This window comes from Pinus tabuliformis, chromosome 7 (genome assembly GCF_031772625.1).
Source record: "Pinus tabuliformis cultivar Carrire ecotype Pingquan chromosome 7, CPIR1, whole genome shotgun sequence".
In the NCBI taxonomy this organism is placed as follows: domain Eukaryota; kingdom Viridiplantae; phylum Streptophyta; class Pinopsida; order Pinales; family Pinaceae; genus Pinus; species Pinus tabuliformis.
Genome location: NC_142293.1, coordinates 1,563,009,408 through 1,563,036,117, shown reverse-complemented (window position 1 = coordinate 1,563,036,117; position 26,710 = coordinate 1,563,009,408).

Sequence of the window (26,710 nt, the reverse complement as noted above, 5' to 3'; positions counted from 1 at the left end):
CCATTCAGGATTTTAGAAGACTTATGCTCGCACTCGACGTTCATTCTTTTGGACAGGAATGAAAAAGGACATTCTTACTTTTGTAGCTGAGTGCGATGTGTGTCAACACCACAAAGGGGAAACAATAAAATCCCCAGGCACATTACAGCCATTTCCCATCGCTGCCTCAATCTGGACGGAGGTTTCTATGGATTTCATTACAGGTCTTCCGAAGTCAGGAAACAAGTCAGTCATCGTGGTGGTTGTGGACAAACTTTCTTTCCCTACCCCACCCTTTTACACCAGCTTTGGTGGCTCAATCTTTCATGGAACAGATCTTCAAATTGGATGGCATGCCCACTTCCATTGTGTCTGATTGTGACCCGATCTTCACTAGTAACTTTTGGCAGGAACTCTTGGGCTACAAGGTACCCAACTACAACTAAATACTTCCTATCATCCCAAAATTGATGGTCAAACTGAAGTAGTCAACAAATGTCTGGAGACCTACCTTAGGTGTTTCACTTCAGAAAAACAACATCTATGGGTACAGTGGTTACCTCTGGCCGAATGGTGGTATAATACTAACTATCATGCCACTACCAAAATGACTCCATATGAAGCAGTTTATGGTCAACTCCCTCCTTCACCTACTTCTTATATCTAAGGATGCTCGAAGGTACAAGCAGTGGATCAACTCCTACAGAACCGTGCAACCATGCTGGCCCACCTCAAAGAGAATCTCCATCAAGCTCAAAATCGCATGAAGCAACAGGCAGACCAACATCGTTCAGAGCGCAAATTTCAAGAAGGGGATCAGGTATTCTTGAGGCTGCAACCATATAAGCAAACATCACTCAAAGACAAGGGTTGTTAGAAATTATCTCCAAAATTCTACGGACCGTATCAAATACTTCAGTGCATCGGAGAAGTAGCCTACAAGCTAGCCTTGCCACCCACTACAAAAAATCCACCTCGTCTTCCATGTCTCATGCCTCAAGAAAGTGGTTGGGAACCATTGCAGAATTCAAACCAATCTACCAGAATTGGATGAAGAAGGTTCAATCTGGCTCCAACCTAAACAGGTTCTTGACACACGAGAACGGCACCTGCGCAGCCGCACGATCAAGGAAGTCCTTGTCAAGTGGAAAGACACCTCTCTAGAAGATGCGACCTGGGAACCAGCCACTGTTCTTCAGCAGTTTCCGCAGCTTTAGCCTTGAGGAAAAGGCTATTTTTATGGGGGAGGGCATGTTAGGGTCCAACCTTAACCCCCTTATTTATGTAATAGGGTCGAGTCATAGTTATAGTTAGTTAAAGAGTCAATAAAGCCCATATTAATAATTGTAAGTGGTTGACCAGCATTTAAAGAAGGGACCACAGTTAGTTGCAAATGGGCCATGGTATTAATAAGAACCATGGCACTGACCCATGGTATTGCATGTATGAATCCTATATAAAGGATAGAGACTTCCCTTGAGGAGCGTCGTGTTTTATTTTGTATTTGAGCCCAGCTTTATTGGAGGTTGCCCCCTCAAAGAGGCAAGTGAACATTGCTTTCCTTTTGAATAATAAAATACATGCTGTTATTTCTTATTGTTCTGTGTTTTGGGTATATTTCTTCGCATACTTGGTATTCTGGTATCTTCTCGCAGGTCAAGAGCATAAAAGACTGGCTGTTTCTGTGGACGTAGCCCAAATTGGGTGAACCACGTATATCTGTGTCTCTCTTGTTTTATGTGTTTACATTTCTACAATATATTTTATGTGTTCCATTGCTCTGTAATATATAATTTTTTTAACATTTTGGACTAGTCGTTGTGCATGTTGATGGTGAAGGATTTACATCCTTGATGAGGCAATATTGGTTGGCTCTCTACATGATGATGGCATCTCGCATATACATATAGGGACTCTCAAACACCACTCCACATACATCAAGTGGAACCACATCTAATTATACTTCATCAATAACATCAACACTAATAGCAAATCTATTTTTGCATTGTTTATTCACCTTTATTTCTGTATTCGTATTTTCCCATCCTAATGGATATGGGCTTGGATTATCACAAATTTATAATCCAAATTTATTGAACAACTTTATTGTAATGAGATTTACTTGTGACCTTGAGTTGAATAGAGCATCGATCTTTATCTTTTTAACCTGTATATTTATATGGAAGAGTTTGGTCTTTTGGTTCTCTTCCTATTGTTGAAGGCTACTTAGATTCACCTCCTTTTCCATTGATGTACAAACAATCTTATCATTTGTGTCCAAGTTTCTTCCAACCTAGTTTCTTGGATCAATGGCCATGCGATTCCTCTCCTTTGCATCTTTCTTCCTACTCTTTGGGTTTTGCAACACTTCTCCTCTGTATGGTCGTTGATGTTATAGTGGTTGTAATGGCTACTGGGATCTTTGCACTCGTGTTTCGAGGTTGTTATCTTTCTGACCTTCCCCCCTTTCCACTTATTCTTTCCCTCCTTGGAGGCATCCAAGTTCTCTTTCTGTTTTGACCCACTTAATTTCCCTTTCTATTGGCTTATGTTCTCTAGGTATTGTGCCTGTGCACAAGCCTCTTCCACATATATAGGCTTGAACAACATCAATTGCTTCCGTAGATGGATATGTAGACCCACCAAATACTTGAGGAGTATGACTAGGTTCTTTGGGGAGATACCCAACATTATGGCCATCTTTCTAAATTATGTGGTGTACTCCTATACACTTTTCCCTTAATATTGCTTGAAATGGTGCCAATGGAGCCATTAGTCCTTGACATACCCAATAAGGTAAAATTGTAACTTTATGAGGGTTTTGAAATCCTCCCACTTAGTCACTGGAGGATCTCCCTCCTGTTGTACTCCTATACCAATAGGTGTTGTATTTCATGATTCAGTGGTTGAGCTCTACAATATGTTCATCCCTTTCCTTGCTGAAAAGGTTTTCCATATTGTCAGAAAATAAAAAAATTTAAAAAATGTAAAGAGGGTATACCCTAAAAGAAAAATCAAAGGGTGAAAAGAATAAAATGGTCAAAAAAGAAAAAATGAAAAGAAATGAACCCCAAACAAAGAAGACCATGAAAGTGTGCAAGTCCAAAATGCCACTACTTTTTCATTTTCTGCAAGTAGAGCATTGTGTGCTGCTTGTTCTTTTATGCCACAAGTGTTGAATGGCCAAACAGCTTAATCTTGGCTAGTTCATGTTTTGAATTTCCTGTTTTAGAGATAGAGAATAAAAATCTGACCAAATTGTTTAATATTGGCACATAAGTAGATAGGCAGAGAAGCAAAGGAGCTCAACAGTTTAATTTGAGCCCTTGGAAGTAATAAGTGCAGACTTAGGTAGGCTTACCATGCAAAGAAAATAAAAGTTGATGAGGGTTTGCTAGTCTAAGTGCACCCAAGTAAAGAGGAGAAAAAATGCTAGGCAAAGTAGGCAGGGTAGGTAGATTGGTGTTGCTGAATGACACTTGGGATAGATTTTGTCTCTAAAAAGTGTTAATCTTATCTCTATCACAAGTGCATGGCGGACATTATACCTGATATAGCTCAAGCGAGGTAGATTTCATAACTAAATCCCCTTCATACTTTTCCCTAAATCACTCACTAATTTCCCCCCCTCAAATATTAAGATCTGCTTAATATCACTCACAAGTCACTCATTCCATTTTAATCAATTACCTAAGTAAAACCCCATTTTACTTAGGGAAATGGCCATATTTCTCAATCATAAAACCTTTTTCCCCTTCAAAGCCTAAGTTAAATTGCAAAAGACAAATTGTTTTTTAACTTGGTGCTTTCATTTTACATCTTTTCATATTAACCATTAACCTTTATTGTATAACTCCCATGTAAACATTTCCCTTCCCCGTACTATGTAAACATAGAACAAAAATCCCAAAATATTAATATTTCCCGCCCACGGTTGAACTATAACCATATACATGTTTGACAGGGATTAATAGATTTATTCGGAATTTATTAATAACCTTTCCCCCGCTGCGCATCATGGAATTAATTAACCTCTGGTTAAATAATAACCAAACCCCCCGACCAATGAAATTGTGCCCGAAAACATTAACACATGGTTTATTGCGTCGGGCCCGTTGCTTAACTCTCCGCCATCTCCGCAGTGCGTCCACCATCCGATCAACCCTTGACCATCCGACGGTCCGCATCCATTTCGCAACCCCCTTCATCGCCGAATTTTAACACGCGATCGCCCGACGGTTTTGGTGCCCGTACTTTGCCACACATCGCACTCCCACCATGTTCGCTAACCCTCCGCCTGAAACCGCCCAGCCCCCAAAGCGGTGCAGGCAAAACCGCTTACCACCCCCCCGGCTGACGTCATTTGCTGATGTCCTCCATACCTCCACGTCACCTCCACGTCACCTCCACGTCACTCGTTCTTCTGCTTACGTCATCTGTCTTGTTTATCAAAATTCCCGCCAAGCTTCATTTTGTCCAATAAAACTGAAAATATCATCATTTTTGCTATGTTTGTCGGCATACCACGCTCTCGGGCAAAAACATATTTTTCAGTGTTATGCGCTGTATGCAGCGCCCCGAACTCCCATACAAAAATAATGGCCTCTGCTCCAATTTTTCGACCGCCTTCCAAATAGAAAAGCTCCAGCAACAAGCTCTCGGCCTCTGCCGACCCGCCATTTTACAGTTTCTCCTTCTACAAACACAATTTAAACCAAACAGAAGGAATTTCGAGCTCGCAGAAAAAAGAAATAAAGGGATGAACAGGGATATTCACCACCCTAACCAGTGGACCTGCAGAGACACAAATTACTAGCAGAAGACGAGTTAAAGTGTATCAGTGCAGCATTAAAGGCAAGTAGATCAGCATTAAAGAAATATTAGATCAAAATTAAAGACATATCAGTTCAGCATTGAAGAGTATCAGATCAGAAGTCAAAGTGTATCAGAGCAATTAAAGTGTTTCACATCAGAATTAATGCACATTTAAGACAGGAAGTCGGCGCAAAGCTACTACAGAAGACATCTACAAGCCGAACCCTAAAAGGCCTGCTTCCAGCGCAAACATCAGTTAGTTGTTTCCATTTCACTTGTAAAATATTTTAGGTTAAAACCAGGTATTATCTCACAACTGGTATGAGATATTTCTTGTACATATTTTTTATAAATACCCCCTCTGGAGTATTGGAGTAGTCTGTGGTGTGTGGATATTTCCTAGACTGTGCTGTAATACTGAATATTTTGGAATACAAAGTTATTGGAATCAACTGTTGTCTGGCCTACTGGATGAAGAATTGACGCAGAGGACTTGTCACATAATTCTTGAATCAAACCCCGGATCAATAAGTCCTCTATATCTTGTGTTTTATGGTTTTCTTGTTTACTATACCACCTGTGTTTCATAATCTGAATGATAAAGAAAAATATTAATTTCAGAATTTGCTTGATTTCACTCTGTATTCAATCTTTATTGTTCTCTGTGTTTTCTTTAGAATTAGAATAAACAGTGAATTCTTAATTGCTCCTATTTCCTGATTCTTTCATGTTGATTATTTGGTAAAGAATTCTTAACTGCTCTCTGTCAATAATCATCCACTTTCCCTCTTTCAATATGTTGAAGGATTCTTAACTGCCCTTCACCCATTTGAGCCCATTCCATCTGCTTCAACTCTTTTATTTGTTCCCTGTTTGACTACCTTGCTCTGTGAAACCATCATCTGTTTAGAAACCAAATCCAGAAGGCCATATTCTTTGACTCCATCATGCCCAATGGACTAAACTATTCTGTTTTACCTCTCTGTTCTATGGAATCTCACCACCCAAACTCAAAACAAAACCCTTGAACTTCATAACTAGCCTAATACCTTCAAAAAACAAAGCTAAATAAAAAAGAGAGAGCCCTCTTTGGATACAGATTGGCTAGATTCTGTATATAAAATATTGGTCTATGGTTACCTCGGCAGTATTCCCTTTCTTACAACTTTTGGGAAAAACCTGAGTGATAACACCTCCAACCTCAAGGTCTCCATGTGTCTTTCCCACTAGGTCAAGACATGGCCCTCTCATTTGCACCGAGAAAATGAAATCTTTTGTTCTTCATATATATGATGAATACTGAATTGATTTGATAATGGAAGGATATCTTGAAATGAGGATGGTTGATTCAACATCCCCAGTTCAAAGAAATATGTGTCGATGAGAAGGCAATGGGTGTGATCTCGCTCAACTTGGGCCAAGGCCATGCCAGACGTCGAGCAGAAATTGGGTATGTGATGGTTGTTGGGGTAAGGGCATCATCACTCAAGCTGTTAAGTTAGCAGTGTTTATGGTGTCCCAAGAGCTGCTAGATTTGGAGAGGATTGAATGGTTGGTCGAACCCGAAAACATGGTGTCGTAGAGAGTTTTAGAGACGTTGGCATCTATTAAGGGTGGGTTGTTGTCCATATCTATATATCTTTATGTGGATTCGATCACAAGCAGGGAGCTGGGGCATATGTGGGTAGTAGTTATATGTGTTAATTTTTCATAGAGCTACATTGTTCTTTGTTTTGATAATTGCATTTCTTCATTAACACATTAAGTTCACCCCATAACATTATAGCATTATTCAGATTTACAACATTATTCATCAACATATGCAACTATGTAGAAAGAACAATATCATCATCATTAATGCAGCAAAACATAAAAGAACAATAAAAGAAAATCATGCACACATGAAGACACTAGAATTGGTTGGAGACTAGGGCAAAACCCACTACTAGGAAAACCCTTGCAAATTATTCTTCTTCTTAGATAATCATCAAATAATTCAGTAAAAGAGAGTACAATGATTCATATCTTCATCTATGCAACAAAATAACTATAACATACATAAAATGACCCTCAACATGCTTATACTTGAAAACCATGATCCTGAGGACTGTAATGCCCTGTCACTGATTGTATTCAACTGTTGAATGTTGTTTTCACTGAGAGGAAACTTCAAAGTACTGATAATTCATATTTTGGTCCTGAACGCTCCCTCAAACACTGTATGCGAGCATCTAAGACTGACCTGGATGCTCCTAGGAGAAATATATGTGAGCGTCTAAGGCCAAACTAGACTGCGAAAACTATAGCCTCGCAGACGCTCCCTTAGACATTGTGTGCATGAGTCCGACACTTCACAGACGGTCCCTATACCACTATATGCCAACGCATAGGGATGAAAAACCTTAGTTATGAGCGTGTGTCCAAGAAAAAAAAACCCTAGACACGTGCGAGCTTTGACCCTGTAGCTTTAGACCCTTTGCATGAGCTTTCCTCTATCAGACCTGTGCGAATTGAACAATAGAAGAGAGAAGAGAGTGCTTGATGATTGTGTCCAAATGATCTTGAGGTATATTCTATTTATAGGCTTTCACGAGGGTCCACTTGATGTTGAATTCGACCTATCTAATTGTATATGTGCATAGGGCCGACTTAATCCAATATACATGAGTTAATAAATAAATTTAAAAACCAACTTCTGCTTGTCTAAATAAGGTGATATTTAGGTCGATTTTGGTCCTCTCGAAAAGAGGAATTCAATGAAATCATTATCTCCATCATGTGATGGTCTGGAATTTATCCAGGATAAAGAATGAAAGGTATTACAGACTCATGTGCATGGATGTGCCTATGTTACTTATGCAACGGATCGATAAGATTGTTAGAATACATAGACACTAAGGAAATCAGAGAAAACATAACAGTCAAACGTGTAAACAAAACAAGTTTAATAAGGAGTTCACCCAATGCTCCTGGGCTACGTCTCCTGGTCCAGCGTTTCAGTGGTGGCCTCTCTATTATGTTTTCAAGCAAAGTTATTACAACAACGAGCTCGATTCGAGTCTCACTAACAAAATGTAGTCAGTAGGAATGGAGTGCACAGACTCTCCTTACTGAAACTCGACCTCTGAGGGTCACAGTAGTATGACAAGCCTATACCGAGGAGCTTGCTTGAACCTCTCAAGCCTTCAATGGAGTACACAAACTCTCTGACTCTCTCTGGCTCGATCTTGCCTTCAGGCTAGCTCGACTTCTACTCTCTGTTCTCTGCTATTGGCTTTCTGCGTCTCTTCGCTGTCTACCTCTTGTTGTTCTGCTTCTGTCAGTTCTTGGCTTTAAAGCCAGTTTTCTCTTCGACTGCTCATTTCGCTTCCCAGCCTTCTGGTTTCCTTTCCTCTGTCCGTTCGAATTCCTCTGCTCTGCGTCATCATCACGGGGTAACGCCTCACAGGGAGGTGGCCACCTGTTTGCTAACAAACTGGGTGTTAGATTCCCTGAATCATACTCGAATGGCCGTTAAATCTGTTTGCTTCAAGATCGCCCGCAAACATGAATCGTTTTCCAACTCATCATCCACGTCGGACGTCAAATTCCTGTCATCTTGCTTTTTTGACCTGTCAAATCCGGTCAGTCATCGGGATGTATCTCCACCGTCGAACTGGACCCCCCAGATCCTACGGTCGTCCTTCATATCGGGTGAACAAGTCGCACGGCGTTTACCCATCCGATGTGGGTAGTTTTCTCTCTCTTCCATTGGACGCGTGTTTCTCGATGTATAGCATCGGACGAGACTCAGTCAAAACTGCTTACCGCCTCGAAGCCTTCCGATATCCTGCCAATTTTGGGGAATCCGCGCCATGGAACCGAAACCGTTACTTTTCCGAGTTTTATAGCGTTTTTGGGTCCGAGCATTTCGGGGCTTTCCTTCATTGAGGGGGATGCCCTGCGATACGCGTTTCAGAATCCACCTCTGTTTCTTGATCTAGCCTCCGGTTTTGCCAGTTTTGTGCCATTGCACTTTACCATGGGCCAACGGTCTGCGCGCTCGATCGAGGGTCCTCGTTGCTCTGCTCTAGCCACAACTGCAATTGTTATGAGGATTCCTTCTGATAGCTTTGATATTTTTTAGGACTTGAATCTTTTAGCATAATTTGAAACAATCATGAAAACTTAGAGAGTTTTAGGATCTAATTCGGATCACGACCTTCCCACTGAAAAAAGCTTTTGGACCACCAAAAGTTGGTTTTCTTTCAAGCATCAATCAAGTGAGGGTATTGCTTCCTCGCTTGCTCAATTTCTATCCATTTCGCACTGCTTGGCTTTGAACCTTTGAGTCTGATCTTGAGGTACTCAACGTCACCTCTACGTGTAGTTCTTACCTTCCTGTCCAGAACTACATCTTCCTGCAACTGATTAAGATATTCAGGTAACAGATTATCAATAGAAGGCAATTGACTCTGCTCTTCGGGATCTTCAATTAATGAAGGTTCAAATAGTCTCAAGCTATCTTCATTAACAATTGAGTAGATGTGCATGTAAGCTGGTAGATCAAGGCGAAAAGCATTCTCACCAATTTTCTCAAGTATCTTGAAAGGTCCATACCTTATTGGCTTCAGCTTCTTACCTTCACCTTACATCCTGTCTTTGCTGATATACAGCCAGACTTGGTCACCAACTTGGAAAATATGCTCCATCCTTGTACTTGGTTTGGCTCTTTTCCAGCTGTTCCTGTACTGCCTGGTGAATCTATTGGATTTGTTCAATGAACTTGGTTGCTTTGTCCACATCATTGTGTCCATCAACTGCTATGTCTTTACCAAAGACAAAATCTAAGGGAGACCTTGGTGTGAAACCAAAACAGGTCTCAAAAGGAGATATCTGTGTAGAAGAATGTTTAGCTTGGTTGTAAGCATGCTGCACATAACATAAATGTTCATCCCAAAGTTTGGGATGCTTACTGCAATAGCCTCTGAGCAACTGGATCAATGTCCTATTGACCACTTTTGTTTGGCTATCTATTTGCAGATGAAAAGCTATGCTTTTCTTCAGCCTGGTGTCCATCAATTCCCACAAGCTTGACCAAAATTTCCCAAAAAATCGGGTATCTTGATTAGATATTATGGAAGTGGGTAATCCAAAATGAACCCATACATGCTGAAAGAACAACTTTGCAGTTTTTTCAGCTGTAATCTGTTTGTTACAAGGTTTTAAACTACACATTTTGCTGAACCTATCCACAACAACATATAAATAGTCATGACCTTTTCTAGATTTAGGTATTCCTCCAAAAAAGTCCATGGAAACACTTTCCCAAGGACGAGAAGGAACTAGTAGTGGAGTGTACAAGCCTAATTTTCTATTGCTGGGCTTGCTCTTCGCACACATGGTATACCCTCTTACATATCTACAAACAGTCTCATTCATTTTCGGCCAATAACGAAATCTTTGTAGCTGTGCAACCGTTTTACTTACACCAAAGTGACCTGATATTAGAGAAGTGTGTGCTTCTCGAATTATCTTTACTCTTTCAGTTTGTGGAATGCATAGCTTCCCACAATGATACAAGAGTTGGTCCTTACTATGATAATCCAATTCTTCTACTCGTTTGCCTTGACTTAAAGTTGCATATACATCTTTAAAATCTATATCTTGAGAATATTGTTCAATGTAGCTCTCATGCAATACTAAATTATGCTTAAGTATAGTAGATGCATTTATAATTGGTCTAGATAACATATCTGCAACTTTATTGTGTATGCCCTTTTTATATCTGATGACTAAATGAAACTATTGTAGAAAACCCATCCATCTATAGTGTCTTGATTGCTGTAACTTAGTTTGGGAGTGTAGATATTGATGCGGTTGATGATTAGTATGTATAACTGTCTCTTTGCCCATTAAATAATGTTTCCACTTTTTCACACTCTATACCAATGCATACAATTCTTTATCATATGTAGGATAGTTAACTACTGCAGAATTAAATGTCTCAGAATGATAACATATGGGTTTACCGTGCTGCATCAACACTGCTCCCATGGCATAGTCACTGGCATCTGTTTCAATCTCAAATGGTCTTTGAAGATCGGGCAGTGCTAGTACTGGTGCTGTACTAATCTTTTCTTTCAAGGCATTGAAGGCTTTCTGCTATTTGCCTCCCCACTGAAACACCTTGTTCAATCTTGTTAAAGCATGCGAGGGAGTTGCAATTAAGGAAAAGTTAGAAATAAACTTTCTCCAATATTGTGTTGCTCCTAAGAAGCTTCTAACCTCTGTAGCAGATTTGGGTTTAGGCCAATTTACAATGACTGCAACCTTAGAGGGATCTATCTTCAAGTCACCACCCCCTACTATATGTCCCAAATAATTCAAAGATGTTTTGCCAAATTCACATTTTGAGAGTTTAACGTAAAGTTTTTCTCTTTTCAAAACATCTAATGTCTACTTAACATGCTTTAAATGTTCTTCCCACGTTTTGCTAAATATAAGAATGTCATCCAGATATACAATAACAAAATCATCAAGAAAAGGCCTGAGTAAATCATTCATTACTCTCATGAAAGTAGCAGGAGCGTTAGTTAAACTGAAAGGCATAACCAACCACTCATACAATCCCTGCTTTGTTTTGAAAGTAGTCTTCCATGCATCTTGTTCTGCAACTCTGACCTGATGATAGCCACTATGCAAGTCTAACTTGGAAAAATAAACAACTTCTTTTAACTGATCTAATAGATCATCTATGCGAGGAAGGGGATAACGATTTTTGATCGTTATCTTATTTAGTGCTCGGTAATCAATGCACATTCTCCACGAGCCATCTTTCTTTTTCACCAAAACAATTGGAGACCCACATGGTGATGTGCTAGGTCTGATGAACCCCTTCTCGAGCAACTCCTGTACCTGCTTCTTGATTTCTGCATTCTCTAAAGTGGACAACCTGTACATTCCGATGTTAGGCAATGGAGCATCTTGCTGCAAATTAATATCATGCACTATTTCCTTTTTGGGTGGCATACCTTTAGGTTCTTGAAACAATACATCATATTCTGAAACAACTTTTTCTAAATCAGCTTGTTGTTTAGCATCACAGCCCTCAAATACATTGGTTTTATCAGGTTTCTTTTCCTTTACAACCATCAGTAAAAATTGTTTGCATGAGTTTACAATTTGTTTCATCTGCCTTGAGTTTATGAGAGTATAATTATTCTTGAGCTTATGAGCTCTTACAATATATTCGATTCCATCTTTAACGAGTAGATACTTGTTCTCATCTCTATAGAAAATGGATTTTCTATCATACAAGTAAGGACTTCCTAAACAATTCCACATATATCCAGAGGAATTATATCTAACTCAACCTCATCTACAAATGTTGACCCAAAAGAAAACTTAAGTTTACATTGTCTAGTCACTTGTAGGTTTGCTTTATCACATAGCCAACCTAATGGATATGGTTTCTTGTGAGGTGTGGTTAGTAATCCCAACTTCTTTACAATTGCTTCAGAAATTAAATTTACTTGTGAGCCACTATCAAACAAAGTATCAATCTTTTGATGATTGGAAATAACTTGAATATGAAAAAGCTCGCGTCTTTTTCTCTCATTTTCTTCATTATCAGTGGATTTTGTAGAATTACTAGTAGATGCTTTAGAATTTTTACCTTTTATATCCGTGGTTGTGATTGTTGCTTCATCTCCTGAGTCTGACCCCAAATCCTTTTGAATAGTTGCAGCAGTCTTCTTCTTCTTGCCCTCGAACTTCTTAGGTTTCAGCTTCGAATGCAGAATCCAGTAGTGTTCATCATCATGCCCATCCTTCTTATAGTGAGTGCATGAGGACTTTCTCTTCTGTACAGTGTTTGTCTTCCTCTCTTTCCATTTCTGTTTTCTTTTCTCCTTATTTTTTCTTGCAGTGGGTTGGGATGATCCCCCAACTTCTGGGTTCCCATTCTTACCTCTAGCTTCTAGATGCATAGCCTGAACAAATACCTCATCTATGCTAGTGGGATTAAACATGAGGATAGTGTGCCTCATGTAGCTGTGTAGACCACCTATGTACTTCAATAGAGTCTCAGGTGAGTCTAAAGAAATTCCTAGAATCAAAGCTCTTTTCCTAAATTCTTGAGTGTAACCTTGTACACTTTGCCCTTTTAGTTGTCGAAGAGTTTGCCAGCTCATCATGGCTTGCTGCATGTAGGCTAGTGGATAGAATTGCTTTTTAATTGCAGAAACAAATTCACTCTAGACAGAAAGAATATTACCATGTTTCTTCATGTCAGCTTGTGTCCTGCCTTCCCACCATACCAAGGCAGTGCCTCTAAGGCGTAGGTTGGCCAACTGAATCTTACTCTTGTCTGAGTCAATGCTCTGCACTCTGCAATAAACATCAATCTGTCTGATCCAATTATCCAGCTTCTCTGCATTCAACTCTCCATCATATATTGGTAAATCAAATTTAACATCTAATTTAATCAAAGATGTCTTCTTTTTATGTTCAGGGCTATTAGGAGGCGTGAGGAATTTTTCTTCTTTCCCTTTGCCTTTGGAGTGGTCATGGAGGAGAGATTCTTCTACTCCTTTATCTTGTTTGGAGCTTGAGGCATCTTCATCTCTATGTTTCTTATAGTCCCTATACATTTCCTCCACCATGGATTTCAAGGTCATAAAACTATCCATGAACTGGGGGTATGATTCCACGGGATTTTCTTTTGACATTTTCCTCTTAGAATAGACTCTTCCAATTTCCGGGTTAGTTTAAGCCAATTCTCCTTCTCCTAATTTAAGCTTTGATCTAGTTAGCATTCAACAACAAAATCCAGCACAAGCTTGCATAACCTTAGGAAACCTAACACTCTAATACCACTTGATCTGGAATTTATCCAGGATAAAGAATGAAAGGTATTACAGACTCATGTGCATGGATGTGCCTATGCTACTTATGCAACAGATCGATAAGATTGCTAGAATACATAGACACTGAGGCAATCAGAAAAAACATAACAGTCAAACATGTAAACAAAACAAGTTTAATAAGGAGTTCACTCAATGCTCCTGGGCTATGTCTCCTGGTCCAGCCTTTCAGTGGTGGCCTCTCTATTATGTTTTCAAGCAGAGTTATTACAACAGTGAGCTTGATTCGAGTCTCACTAATAGAATGTAGTCAGTAGGAATGGAATGCACAGACTCTCCTTACTGAAACTCGACCTCTGAGGGTCACAGTGGTATGATGGGCCTATACCGAGGAGCTTGCTTGAACCTCTCAAGCCTTCAATGGAGTACATAGATTCTCTGACTCTCTCTGGCTCTGTCTGGCTCGATGCTGCCTTCAGGTCAGCTCGGCTTCTACTCTCTATTCTCTGCTATTGGCTTTTTTCGTCTCTTCGCTGCCTGCCTCTTGTTGTTCTTCTTCTGTCAGTTCTTGGCTTTAAAGCCAATCTGCTCTTTGACTGCTCGTTTCCACTTCCTGGCCTTCTGGTTTCCTTTCCTCTATCCATTCGAATTCCTTTGCTTTGCGTCATCATCATGGGGTAACACCTCACATGTAGGTGGCCACCTGTTTGCTAAAGAACTGGTTGTCAGATTCCCTGAATCATACTCGAATGGCCGTTAAATTTGTTTGCTTCAAGATCGTCCGTGAACATGAATCGTTTGCCAACTCATCATCCACGTCAGATGTCAAATCCCTGTCATCTTGCTTTTTGACCTGTCAAATTCGGTCAGTCATCGGGATGTATCTTTGCCGTCGATCTGGACCCCCCAGATCCTACGGTCACCCTTCATATCGGGCGGACAAGTCGCACGACGTTTACCCATCCGATGCGAGCAGTTTTCTCTCTCTTCCGCCAAACGCGTGTCGCTCGATGTATGGCATCGGGCGGGACTCAGTCAAAACTGCTTACTGCCTCGAAGCCTTCTGATATCCTGTCGGTTTTGGGGAATCTGCGCCACTGAATCGAAACAATTACTTTTTTGAGTTTTATAGCATTTTCGGGTCCGAGTGTTTCGGGGCTTTCCTTCAGAATCCACCTCCATTTCTTGATCTGGCCTTCGGTTTTGCCAGTTTTGTGCCATTGCGCTTTAACATGGGCCAACGGTTTGCCCGCTCAACTGAGGGTCCTCGTTGATCCACTTTGGCCACAACTGAAATTGTTATGAGGATTCCTTCTGATAGCTTCGATCTTTTCTAGGACTTGAAACTTTTAGCATAATTTGAAACAGTCATGAAAACTTAGAGAGTTTTAGGATCCAATTCGGATCATGTGATCTGTCCAAAGTGGAAATTGATCGTAGTTGAATAATTTTAACAATATGGTGGTCTGACCCATTTTTTCCAGCAGATCTGACTCTGGAAAGCCCCTCAATGCTAACTAAGAGACACAACCTTCATATCAGAATAGATCTGTTCAAAATAAGGCTCTTCCCCTCGTCATTAGAATGGGTGGAATGGTATGAAGTTTTAATTAAATTCCAAAACACCCATAGATGCAGATCCAACTTTGCATGTTCAGATCATTGTTATTCTCCACCCTATGATCCCCTATAACAAGTAGATATGATAAATCAGGAACAAGGTTTAAGCTCGAAAGAGGAGAGGAAATTCTAGATCTTCATAAAAAACATTGACTAGAAAATCTATTTTAATTTAGGTCAATGATGAGGACTTAGTGGAGAATATCAAGCGCAAGATCTAACAACGAAAAGGAATCCCATCAATGGCCCAAAAGCTCATCTTAGGAAGAAAAATACTTCAGGAAAGGAGGTCTCTCAAGGAATACAATTTTAGTAGAAGTTATGCCATATTCTTGGTATTTGTTCTGCTTGGAGGATGAGGATCTAAGCCTTCAGTTTCTTATAAAGAAGTTGTTAAAATGAGTGCAAAGCATGCAAAGGTGACACCTCCTACTAGGACATTGCCCATGCCTTACATCATGGAAAGGATGGAGAAACACCCACATATCGAGTTCTAAAACCTTAAGGTAAATGACATGTTCTCAATTTTTCATGAAAAGGTAGTTATTTGTCGTTTTAATGGTTTCTGGCCTAAACTGAAAGATCTATACCAATGGACCGAAATATCTATATCAATGGACCGAAAGATCTATACAAATTGGAATACCCAATGTGATATTTACTTATATTCAAAGGGCTTATTTATTGTACACCCTACCTCAAAAAAATATTACCATAAAATATTTGAGGAAGGACCGTGGTTCTGGGGTAGAGAAAGGTTATTTATCACCCCCTGGTTCCCAGAATTTGATTCATCAACAACAGATGTAACAAAAATGTCTGTCTGGGTTTGGATACCCAATCTTCCACTTCCATTTTGGATCCATCAAGTTTTTGAAGACATTGGGAATGCTTTGGGAGATTTTATCAAAATAGACAACAAGAGAATAACAAAGGGTCTATTCACATATGCTCACATTTGGGTGGAGATCGATGTTACAAGGGGCTTCCAGATCGTATTCAGTTAACCAATGGAAAATTCCGATGGACACAGTGGTTAGATTATGAAAACAAGACTTTTAGATGCCATGTGTGCAATCAAACAGGGCATTTACAAGATAATTGTCCTTCGGAAAAAATATCAGTAAAAAAGAGGAAGCGACAGAAGCCCAAATCAAAGTATTGGCAAACTTATGAGCTCCCTCCTCCTGGTGATGAAGAAGAGGTGAACTTAAAGGACACACCAGGCAAAGAAAGAAGAAGATAACAAAACAAAAACATCGACAAATCCACCTTCAAAGTCAACATAACCCAACTAGAATCTGGATATGGAAGTTTCACATATTCCTGTAGAAAACTAAATAGCAGTAACAAAGAATGAAGGGATTCAGGGAAGCAAAAGATCTCATGTTTCTGAGAGCTCGAAATCAGAAAAGGAGAACACACTTGGAATTTCAAGGGAGTCGGCTTTAGCTATCATCCAACCTGCCACTGGGTATGGAAGGAAAAATAAGAGGGGGAAGAAAGGGAAAGTGGATGATTTTATAACTATTCCAATCATTGATTTTTTATGATGTTTTTGGTGATGGACCCTAATGGGTTTTTCTGATTGCACCATAGTGCATAAACAACATGCAATTTTGTTTTCATTAATGAAATTGTGATTTTTCCTTGGGGGAAAAATGATGAGCACTAAAATAAACTTCTAATTGTTGGAACCAATGATTTAGCTTTAGAGTGTTAATCTCACCTTGATATGGCTCGATGTCGGCCTTCAATTCCATTTTTAACAAGGACTGTGAATGGTTCACGACACTCGAACTAGGTTGATCTTTTTAGGGTTCTTTATTCGACTCCTTCTTTATTTCTTCCCGATATCTCGATCTCCCCTTTGATTGGAATTATGTGTTAAAACCCATATTTTCTCTAAATAGCTCGAACTTATTGGTCAAGGATGCCATGTGGAGGCTCACATTGCAGTGTATATCTGCAACTTATGCTTCCAGCTGCGCAAACCTCTCCTCTGTGGGATCATGAGGGTTATTCACATATTTGTCACCCATTATTGGGGCTTTGTGACTTTTGGCTTAACCGATCTGGGTCCCATGCAACTCCCCACAATATACCCAAAGAAAATTGCTATAATACCAATACAATTTGTAAACATGGATATTCCATTGGATAGTTCATCATACAAATCTGATAAAATTATGCTTAAAAACCAGAATCCACGCTATAAGGCTTTATTTCTCCTTGGGTTTATGGATCTATAAGTTATTGTTTATTGTATATGCACACAAACTATAATTATGCATAAATAAAAAACAATGAAATAAAATGCACAAACCAAAAATTAACATAAGATACAACCTGGGAAACCCTTTCAAGAGAAACTCAGCTAGAAAGTGAGGTTTCTATGCTCTCTTTCTCTGAATGGAAATGGATGCAAGTACAAAGAAGTGAGGATTATGGCCCGTGGATTGCTACAGTGCACAAATACTCTGTGTTTTATCCCTCCCTATCCACTTATGGCTACTCTACTCATCTACAGAGCAAAATGCACTCGAATAAAATGGAACCTCGTTTCCTCTTAGTGGCCTGGTTATAACACAGTCTGATAGCCTACTAGAATTTAAGTTTTACTCCTCCAACTCTTAACTAGAGTTATAATATAGACTATTCTAAAGTATTCTTCATCATTATCACATGTCCAACCCCCTTCTCCATGAATAATGGGGGATGATGTAAAATCCCCTCGAAATATGGTGGTCAAAATAGGAAGGTCAACTTCTAAGTGGCATATCTTTAGCATACAGACTCCAATTGAGATAATTCTTATGTTGTTGGAAAGTTATTTATGTGTAGAAGAGTACAAAAAGTGCTACACTTATGTGGAAAAGTTTTACACCTCAAAAAATTCCATTTAATGCTTCAAATTACTTCTCAAAGGTTTTTTTACCCCATGATCTGTAAATTGTCATGGATATTCCACTGGACAATTTGTCACAACAGATGTGATAAAATTACACTTATAAGTTCGAAATCTATACTATGATGGTTTATTTCTCATTAGATTTATGGATCTATAAATTACTATTTATTTCAAATGCATGTAAAAATAGTTATGTAGAAAATAGAGAACATCGAAATAAAAACTCACAAACTAGAATTGACATAAGATATATCCTAGCAAGCCGTTTTGGGAGAAAACCCAGCTGGAAGGTGAGTTTTCTCTACTCTCTTTCTCTGAATAGAAAATGGTTGCAGGTACAAATAAGTAAGGCTTATGGCCGATGGGCTACTATAATGCACAAATCCTCTCTGTGTACTCGCTCCCTATCCCTCTCGGCTACTATGTTCATCTATGGAACAAAATGCACTCGAATAGAATGGAATCCCTTTTCATCTTAGTGGTCTAGTTATAACACAACCCAATAGCCTAATGGTGGTTAGGTTTGACTCCTTCAACTCTTAACTTGATTTACAATATGGACTCTTCTAGAGTATTCTTCATTATGATCACATGCCTAGCCTATTTTCAGTGAATAATGGGGGTTGGTGTGGCATCCTCTTGAATTGTGGTATAAATTTTGCATACAAACTCATATTGAGGCAATTATTGTGTCGTTGGAGAGGTATTTGTGTGTAGACTAGGAAAAAAGAGTAAAGCAACAAAGTTTTACCCCCAAAAAAAGTCGTTTGATGCCTTAATTTGCATACCCCAATTCTTCAAATTGGGTCTCACCAGTAAAAATGGTCTAGTGAGTTGATTCCTCCCCTTTTTCCACTGTAAAAGCATTGATATGGATGAAAAACTATATAATGATCCAATTTGGATCAAACCTCCCCATTTTGGGAGGATTTTGGTCCCCAAAAGTTTCTACTAAATGAGGTGAGGAATTTTTTCCTCCACATTATTTCAAATGCACCATTTGGCTTTGTTTGGAAGTTGTCCTTTCAACCCAATATGCCAAAGGGCATGCTTTCCCTATCTTGTAGTTCTAGACCTCTTTTGCAAAAATGTATATTCTGTCAAATCTGCTTAAGCATATAGTGCCAAATCCTCCACAGAAGTGAGTACTTCTTCCTCTTCCTAATTTATCATGGAAGGCTTAGAGAGTTTCAAATTATCTACATTCACAATTGAGTAAATGTGTATGTATTGGGGTGGACTGAGTCTATAGACATTATCTCCCAACTTTTCTAGTATCTCAAAGGGACTTTGCCGTAGAGCCTTGATTTTCTTACCATGACCATGTAGCCTCTCCTTATTCAATTGTAATCCTACTTTATTTCCCACCTTGAACGACTTCTTTATTATTTGTTGATCATGCTTGGCCTTATATTTTTCTATTGACTTTTACAATGTCCCTTGTACCTGTATATGGATTTGCCTAATATTCTCAACAAAAATTTTAGCCCTCAAGACATCCCCTATAAGATCCTCCCTCACTCCTCCTTGTTTTCCATATGTAATATCTGGAGGTGAAGGTGGAAAATACCCAAAACAAGTTTCAAATAGGGACTTACCAATAGAAGTGTGGACTGCTTTTTTATAAAAGTGTTGTATATACACCAAATTTTTATCCCAAGTCTAAGGATGTTTTCAACTGTAACCCCTCAAAAGTTTCACTAAAGTTTGTTGACTACTTCTGTCTGCCCATCTATCTGAGGATGGATTGTTGTAGACCTCTTTATCTTCATTTCCATATTACCCCACAATGTAGTCTAAGATGCACTAGGAAATATTGTGTACCTATATGAAACGATGCTCTTCGGTATCCCAAGGTGCACCCAAACATGTCTGAAGAACAAGTTTTCTACTTCTTGACCACTAATGATACTTTTACAAGGCATCAAAACACACATATTGTTGAACCTGCCAAGTACCAAAAATAGGTATTCATGTCACTTCTTGGTTGTTTGTAAACCTCCCACAAAGTCCATGGAAATACTTTCCCAGGGACGACTGGGTACAAGTAAGGGATGATATATACCTTGTTTCCTATTACTAGTCTTGTTGGTACAACAAAGCATGCATCCTCTTATGAACCTAGCTACTTTCTCTTGCACCTTGGCCCAATACACATACCTTTGTTAGTTGGTTACTATATTCCCTACACCAAAGTGCCCTGCAACCTTGGAGATGTGAGCCTATTTAATCAACTTCAATTGCTCACCTTGAGGAACACATAACTTACCCATATCGTAGAGCAACCCCTCATAGAGATGGTAGTCAACTATGTTGTCACCATCATGCACATTCCTCTGGCTCTGCAACTACTGAAATACCTCCTTGAAGTCCTTGTCTTATGAATATGCCTCTCTGTATGCATCATTGGGGAATGGATCCATGTGTATCAAAGTTCCCAAAGTTGTGATATTTTATGTGGGTGATCTTGATAGCATGTTGGCCAACTTGTTTGTGTTGCTCTTTTTATACTTGATCACTAAATGAAATTGTTGTACAAAACCCCATCCACTTGTAATGCTTTGTCTGCTATAACTTACTCTAGGCCTACATGTGTTGTAGTGGCTTGTGATATGCGTGGATTGATGCCTCCTTTCCCATCATATAATGTTTCCACTTCTTCAGAACTTGCATTAGGGCATAGGGCTCCTTGTCATAGGTAGGGTAGTTGAGTACTACCCCATGAAATAATTTAGAATGGTAGCATACAAGCCTTCCTTCCTACATCAAGACCACTCCCATAACATGCCCACTTGCACTATCTCCACTTTGGAGGGATGCTTCAAGTTCGGTAATGCCAAAATTGGTGTTTGATTGGTCTTCTTATTTATCTCCTCTGTTGACACTTTCCCCACTGGAAACTCTTGTCACTTGTTGTCATCGAGTGTAGTGGTTCTTCTACTGTTAAAAATGAGGCTATAAATTTCCTCAAGTACTGTGATGCCCTAATGAAACTCCTAACCTCAAAAACATTAGTAGGTATTGACCATTTCACGATGACCTGCATCTTGGTAGGATCTATATGCAACTTTCCTCCACCTATGAAACACCCCATATACATCAAACACAAAGGTGAAAACTCACATTTCTTGAGATTTGCTAGAATTTGGTGCTTCTTTAATGTCTCTAACACCTAAGTCAAATCTAAGATGTGCTCCTCCCAAGTAGCACTATATACCAATATATCATCCAATAACAAATGAATCTATAAAAGGGATCAATATATCATTCATTAACCTCATAAATGTAGTTGGTGTATTGCATGGGCCAAATGGAATGACTAACCACTCATACAAACATTCCCTGGTTTTGAAGGTGGTCTTCTACATATATTTTTCTTTGACTCGAACCTAGTGATATCCAAACTTTAAGTCCAACTTGGTGAAGTATTTTTCATGCTGCAATTGATATAATAAATCATCTATTCTAGGCAAGGGTAACTGTTCTTAAGCATACTTTTATTCAACACCCTATAATCTATATTCATTCACCAAGCTCCATCCTTCTTACACACAATGATGATGGGTGACCCACATGGTGATATACTTGGTCGAATGACACCTTGTTCAAGTAGCTACTACAACTATTTCTTCACCTCACTTGCTTCTATAACAAACTTCCTGTACAACCCAATGTTTGGCATTAGGGAGTCCGATAATAGCTAGATCTCGTGCTCCACTTCCCTCTTAGGTGGTAGCCCTTTAGACTCCTGGAACAAATCCTTCTATTCCTATAGCAACTCTTCAAGTTGTTTTTGTTGTTTTTTTTCTAGTACACCACTCTAGGGATGCCTTTGCTCTTACTGACTCTTCTATAAACTAATTTTACCTTAAAAACAACAATGCATACTTCTTGCTAAGACTAATCATTTTATTGGTTTGGTTGGCACTTACCAACAATTTTTTCAACTTACCTTTATTCATGTCGATGGTGAATGCTTTTCCATCCTTAACAAGACGATATTGGTGGGCTCTTCACATGAAGATTGAATTATAGGGACTTCCAAACACCACACCACATACATCAAGGGGGACTACATCTATTTCTACTTCATTAATAAAATAAGCACTAATAGCAAATCTGATTTTTCACTGTTTGGTTACCTTGATTTTTGCATCCTTATTATGGATATGGGCTTGAATGATCATGAAATTCAAATCCCAATTTGTTGACCATCTATGTGGTAGTGAGACTCACCTGCGATCCTTAGTCAAACAGAGCATCAATCTTGGTCCTTTTGATCTATATATTTATATGGAAGAGCTTAGTGATTTCATTCTCATCCTATTGTTGAAGGCTAATTAGATTTACCTCCTTTTGCAATGATGCACATACAATCTTCTCAACCATGCCTTAACTTCTTTTAACTTGGTTCCTCAAATCAGAGGCCATAGTATTCTTCTTCTTGTTATTTTTCTTTTTGTTCTTCAAGTTAAACCATGTATGCAACTTCAAACACTTCTCCTATGTATGATTGTCAATGTTACAGTGGTTTCAATGGTGGTTAGGATCTTTTCATTGGTTTGTTATGGCTACCATCTTTTTATATTTTCATCCTTTCACTACTTCTTCCCCTCATTAGAAGCATTCTGGTGCTCCTTCTGCTTTGACCCACTTGATTTCCCTTTCTTCAGGCCTATGTTCTCTAAATATTGAGCCTATACACGAGCCTTGTCCATCGATTTTGGATTAGAAAACATCACTTTCTTTCGTAGATGGTTTTGTAGACTTGTCGGATACTTGAGGAGTATATTTGGGTTCTTTGGGGATATAACCAACATTATGGACATATTTTAAATTTTTTTATGCACGCCTATACATTCTTTCCTTGCTTCTACTTGAAGTAGTGCCACCAGATCCACTTGTCCTCTACATACCCAATAGTGGAAATTGTGACTTTTGAGGATTTTAAAGTCCTCCGACTTAGTCAATGGAGGTTCTCCCTCCAACCTCAACGTCTCTGTGTGGCTTTCCCACCAATTCATGGCATGGACCTCTAATAAAGCAAATGAAATCTTATGCTCTTCCTCTATATGATGAACACTAAAATAAACTTCCAATTGATGCAACCAATGATTTGGCTTAAAATCGTCGATCTCACCGTGATATGACTTAATATCAACTTTTTCTTCCATTTTGATTAGGAACTCTGAATGATTGGCATTCAAACTAGGTTGATCTTTTTCAGGTTCTCTATTTGGCCCCCTCTTTGTTTCTTCCTAATCTCCCTTCTTATCATAACTTTAAATTAGAGCCCCCATCTTCTTCGAATAGCTTGAGCTTATTGGTTAGGGCTTCCATGAGGGGATTCATGTTATCATTTATTTCTACAACTTGTGCTTCTAACTGCAAAAACCTCTCTTATGCAAGATCGCAATGGTTATTCACATATTCATTGGGCATGAGTAGGGTTTTATGACTTTTTGCTTCGCTGAGCTAGATACCCTACAAATATCCACAATATACCCAAAGAAACTTACTTTGATACCAATATGATCTGTAAATTACTGTAGATATTCCACTGGATTGATAAAATTATACTTAAAAATATGGAATCTACACTATGAGGCTTTATTTCTCTTTATATTTATAGATTTATAAATTATTGTTTATTTCATATGCATGCAAATCATAGTTATACATAAAATAGAGAACAATGAAATAAAAGCTCACAAACCAGAATCGCCACAAGATATATCCTAGGAAACCCTTTTGATAGAAAACCCAACTTGAAGGTGAGACTATGTTGGCCGGATAAATCGTTCTTGCAGACAAGGCCAATCTCCCTAGTATCAACAGATATCTAGCAACAAGCAGGACAAGCAAATCTACCTTTCTCTAAACATATTGCGATTCATTAATAAAAACTAAAGAGGTGTTTTAGACCCTACCTTAAGTCCAACACTAGTTTGTGGCAACCATGCTTCAACCATCTGAAAGAGTTTCCTTTTAAGAACCTGTAATCACAAACAAGCACACATCAAATAACACCTGCATAGCTAATATAATAAATCATGTTCATTATGATGATCAAGGAGTTCATAAAATAAACCATAGAACACAACTTATTGAGAAAAATAAACTTGATTGTATTAACTTTGAAAATAGAAGAACTTTACAACCTTTGGTGCCTTGATGTTGTACAAGCTCTTCCCAGGGTCTGAAACAGGAATCTCCTCTACTTTGACAAGCCTCACACTCTTCCAAATGAGATCAAAGAGGTATGTAATCTTTCCTCACAAAAGCTCAATTAGGAAGACTAAGTTCCAGCAGCATTTCACCTTAAAAATATTAAGCTTTCAACCTCCTCAGTAACCAACCCAATGCTTCATTTTATAGTGCAAAGGAAGGAGGTTACAGGTCCACCTATGAAGAGATAGAGTCCTCCTTCAAAGGGATAATCTCCTCACATCAAGGGGTTAGCTCCTTAAGGTATGAGATGCATGAACCTTAAAGGAGCGAACTTGCCACCGCAAGATTCCTTCTAGAAGCTTCCAGAAATGACTCAAAGTGAGTTTTTAAGAATGTACTTGCACCTTTTTGACTTTTACAGGGGTCCGCACCCATTACACACAGACAAAGCGGTCAGGAGCGCAGGGAACATGACCTTTAGGTGTGGGACCGCAGGTAATGCTAAGAGAAAGTGCAGAACCAAAGTTTTATAGACTTTTGAGGGCTTTCTCTTATTTTCAAGGCTTGATATGAAGATATGAGGCTTAAGACTTGCAAAGGAGGAAAGTATGAGTGGTGATAGACTCACACAGATTGCAGAATGTCATGGTGACAATTTTTAGTGCAACAGACTACTATGTTCTATTTTTTTTAATAGAAAATGGTTGTAGGTACAAAGAAGTAAGGCCTGTGGCCCATGGAATACTATAGTGCACAAATCCTCTCTATATGATTTCTCCTTATCCCTCACAGCTACTCTGTTCATATATGGAACAAAATGCACTAAAAAATATTAGAACCCCTTTTCCTCCTGGTGACCTGGTTATAACACAACCCAATAGCCTACTAATGATCATGATTGACTCCTTTAACTCTTAACTAGAGATACAATATGGATTCTTATAAAGTCTCCTTCATTATGATAAAGTGGCTAGCCGCTTTTCCATGAATAATGGGGGTTGGTGTGGCATCCTATCGAATTATGGTGGCCAAAACAAAAAGGTCAACTTATGAATGGCATAAATTTTGCATATGAACTTTGATTGAGGTGATTCTTCCACCATTGGAATGTTATTTGTGTGCAGAATATGAAAAAAAGGTGTAGCGCAAAAGTGGTAAAGTTTTACCCCTAAAAAACAACATTTGACATCTAAAAAATGCTCCCATAAGGTTTCAGGGCCGAATTTGCCAAAGTTGGTCCCTCCGATAAAAATGGTCTTGTGATCTGATTCCTCCACTTTTTCCACTTTGAAAGCATCCAGATGGATAAAAAACAATATAATGATCCAATTTGGATCATCCCAATTTACCAAACTAGGTCCTGCTTAAACAAGTGGTTCTCTGAGGTGATTCCTCTACTTTTTCCACTTTAAAAGCTTCAGGATGGATGACAAAAAAAAATAATGATCCACCTCGATCAAATGTGTAAATTTAATTATCGAAGGGATGAAATATATATTATTTGTTAATACAAAATGATTGTGCAAAATCGAATAATTGTGTTAATTTTTTTTTTGCTAAGTAAGTCTAAACTATTATTCACAGTAAAAGAGTAAAATTACAAGAAGCTGAGCATGGTGAACCAACTAGCCTGAGAGGAAGGCCGTTTGAGCCAGACATTGTCCAAAACTGAGAAATTGGACGAGATTTCCCACGCTGGGGATCCAGAAGAACACAAACAACAGGCGAACACAACAGAAACTAGAAATTGATCTCGACACAGTAACAGAGACAGAATTTGACACATTGAGCCAAAAAAAACCCTTCCACTGGGCCGCAAAACCTGTTAAGCAACTGCAAAGCTTGATTACTCATCTGGTAACTCCTCCACGATCCTGCACCAACCCCCTTCATTCAGGTCCTGAGCTTGGGCCGCTGCATTTTCTCGCGTGTCTGGAGGAGCAGGCGCCATTGGATTAACATTGACAGCGCTGGCCGGCGGAACCATCCCGTGCTGCAAATCTGCAGTTGGCATCAGAGTATTGGGATCACCCACATCCTGTTCATCCTCTGTGAATGGCATTGGAGCACTGGGATTGCCCTCATCTTGGGCTTCCTCTAGAAAGAGGACAGAGACATGAGCAGTGATCTGAGGGCGATTAAGGGAGCAATTGAATGTAAAGATAGCAGAGCCAAAGGAGGGCGAAGTCGAAGAGCCTGGAGAGTTGGGGTCGAGGAATTGACTGGGCCTCAGAGTGCCCTCACTTCCACTACGAGGTCGAGGATCCTGACTCGTGGCGACAGTCCCAGAGGACGGGCGTGAAGGGGCACCCCGCCCTGAGCCTCTGCGGCTGAGCATCCTCTGGCAGGGCCTCGGCATTACAGCAGC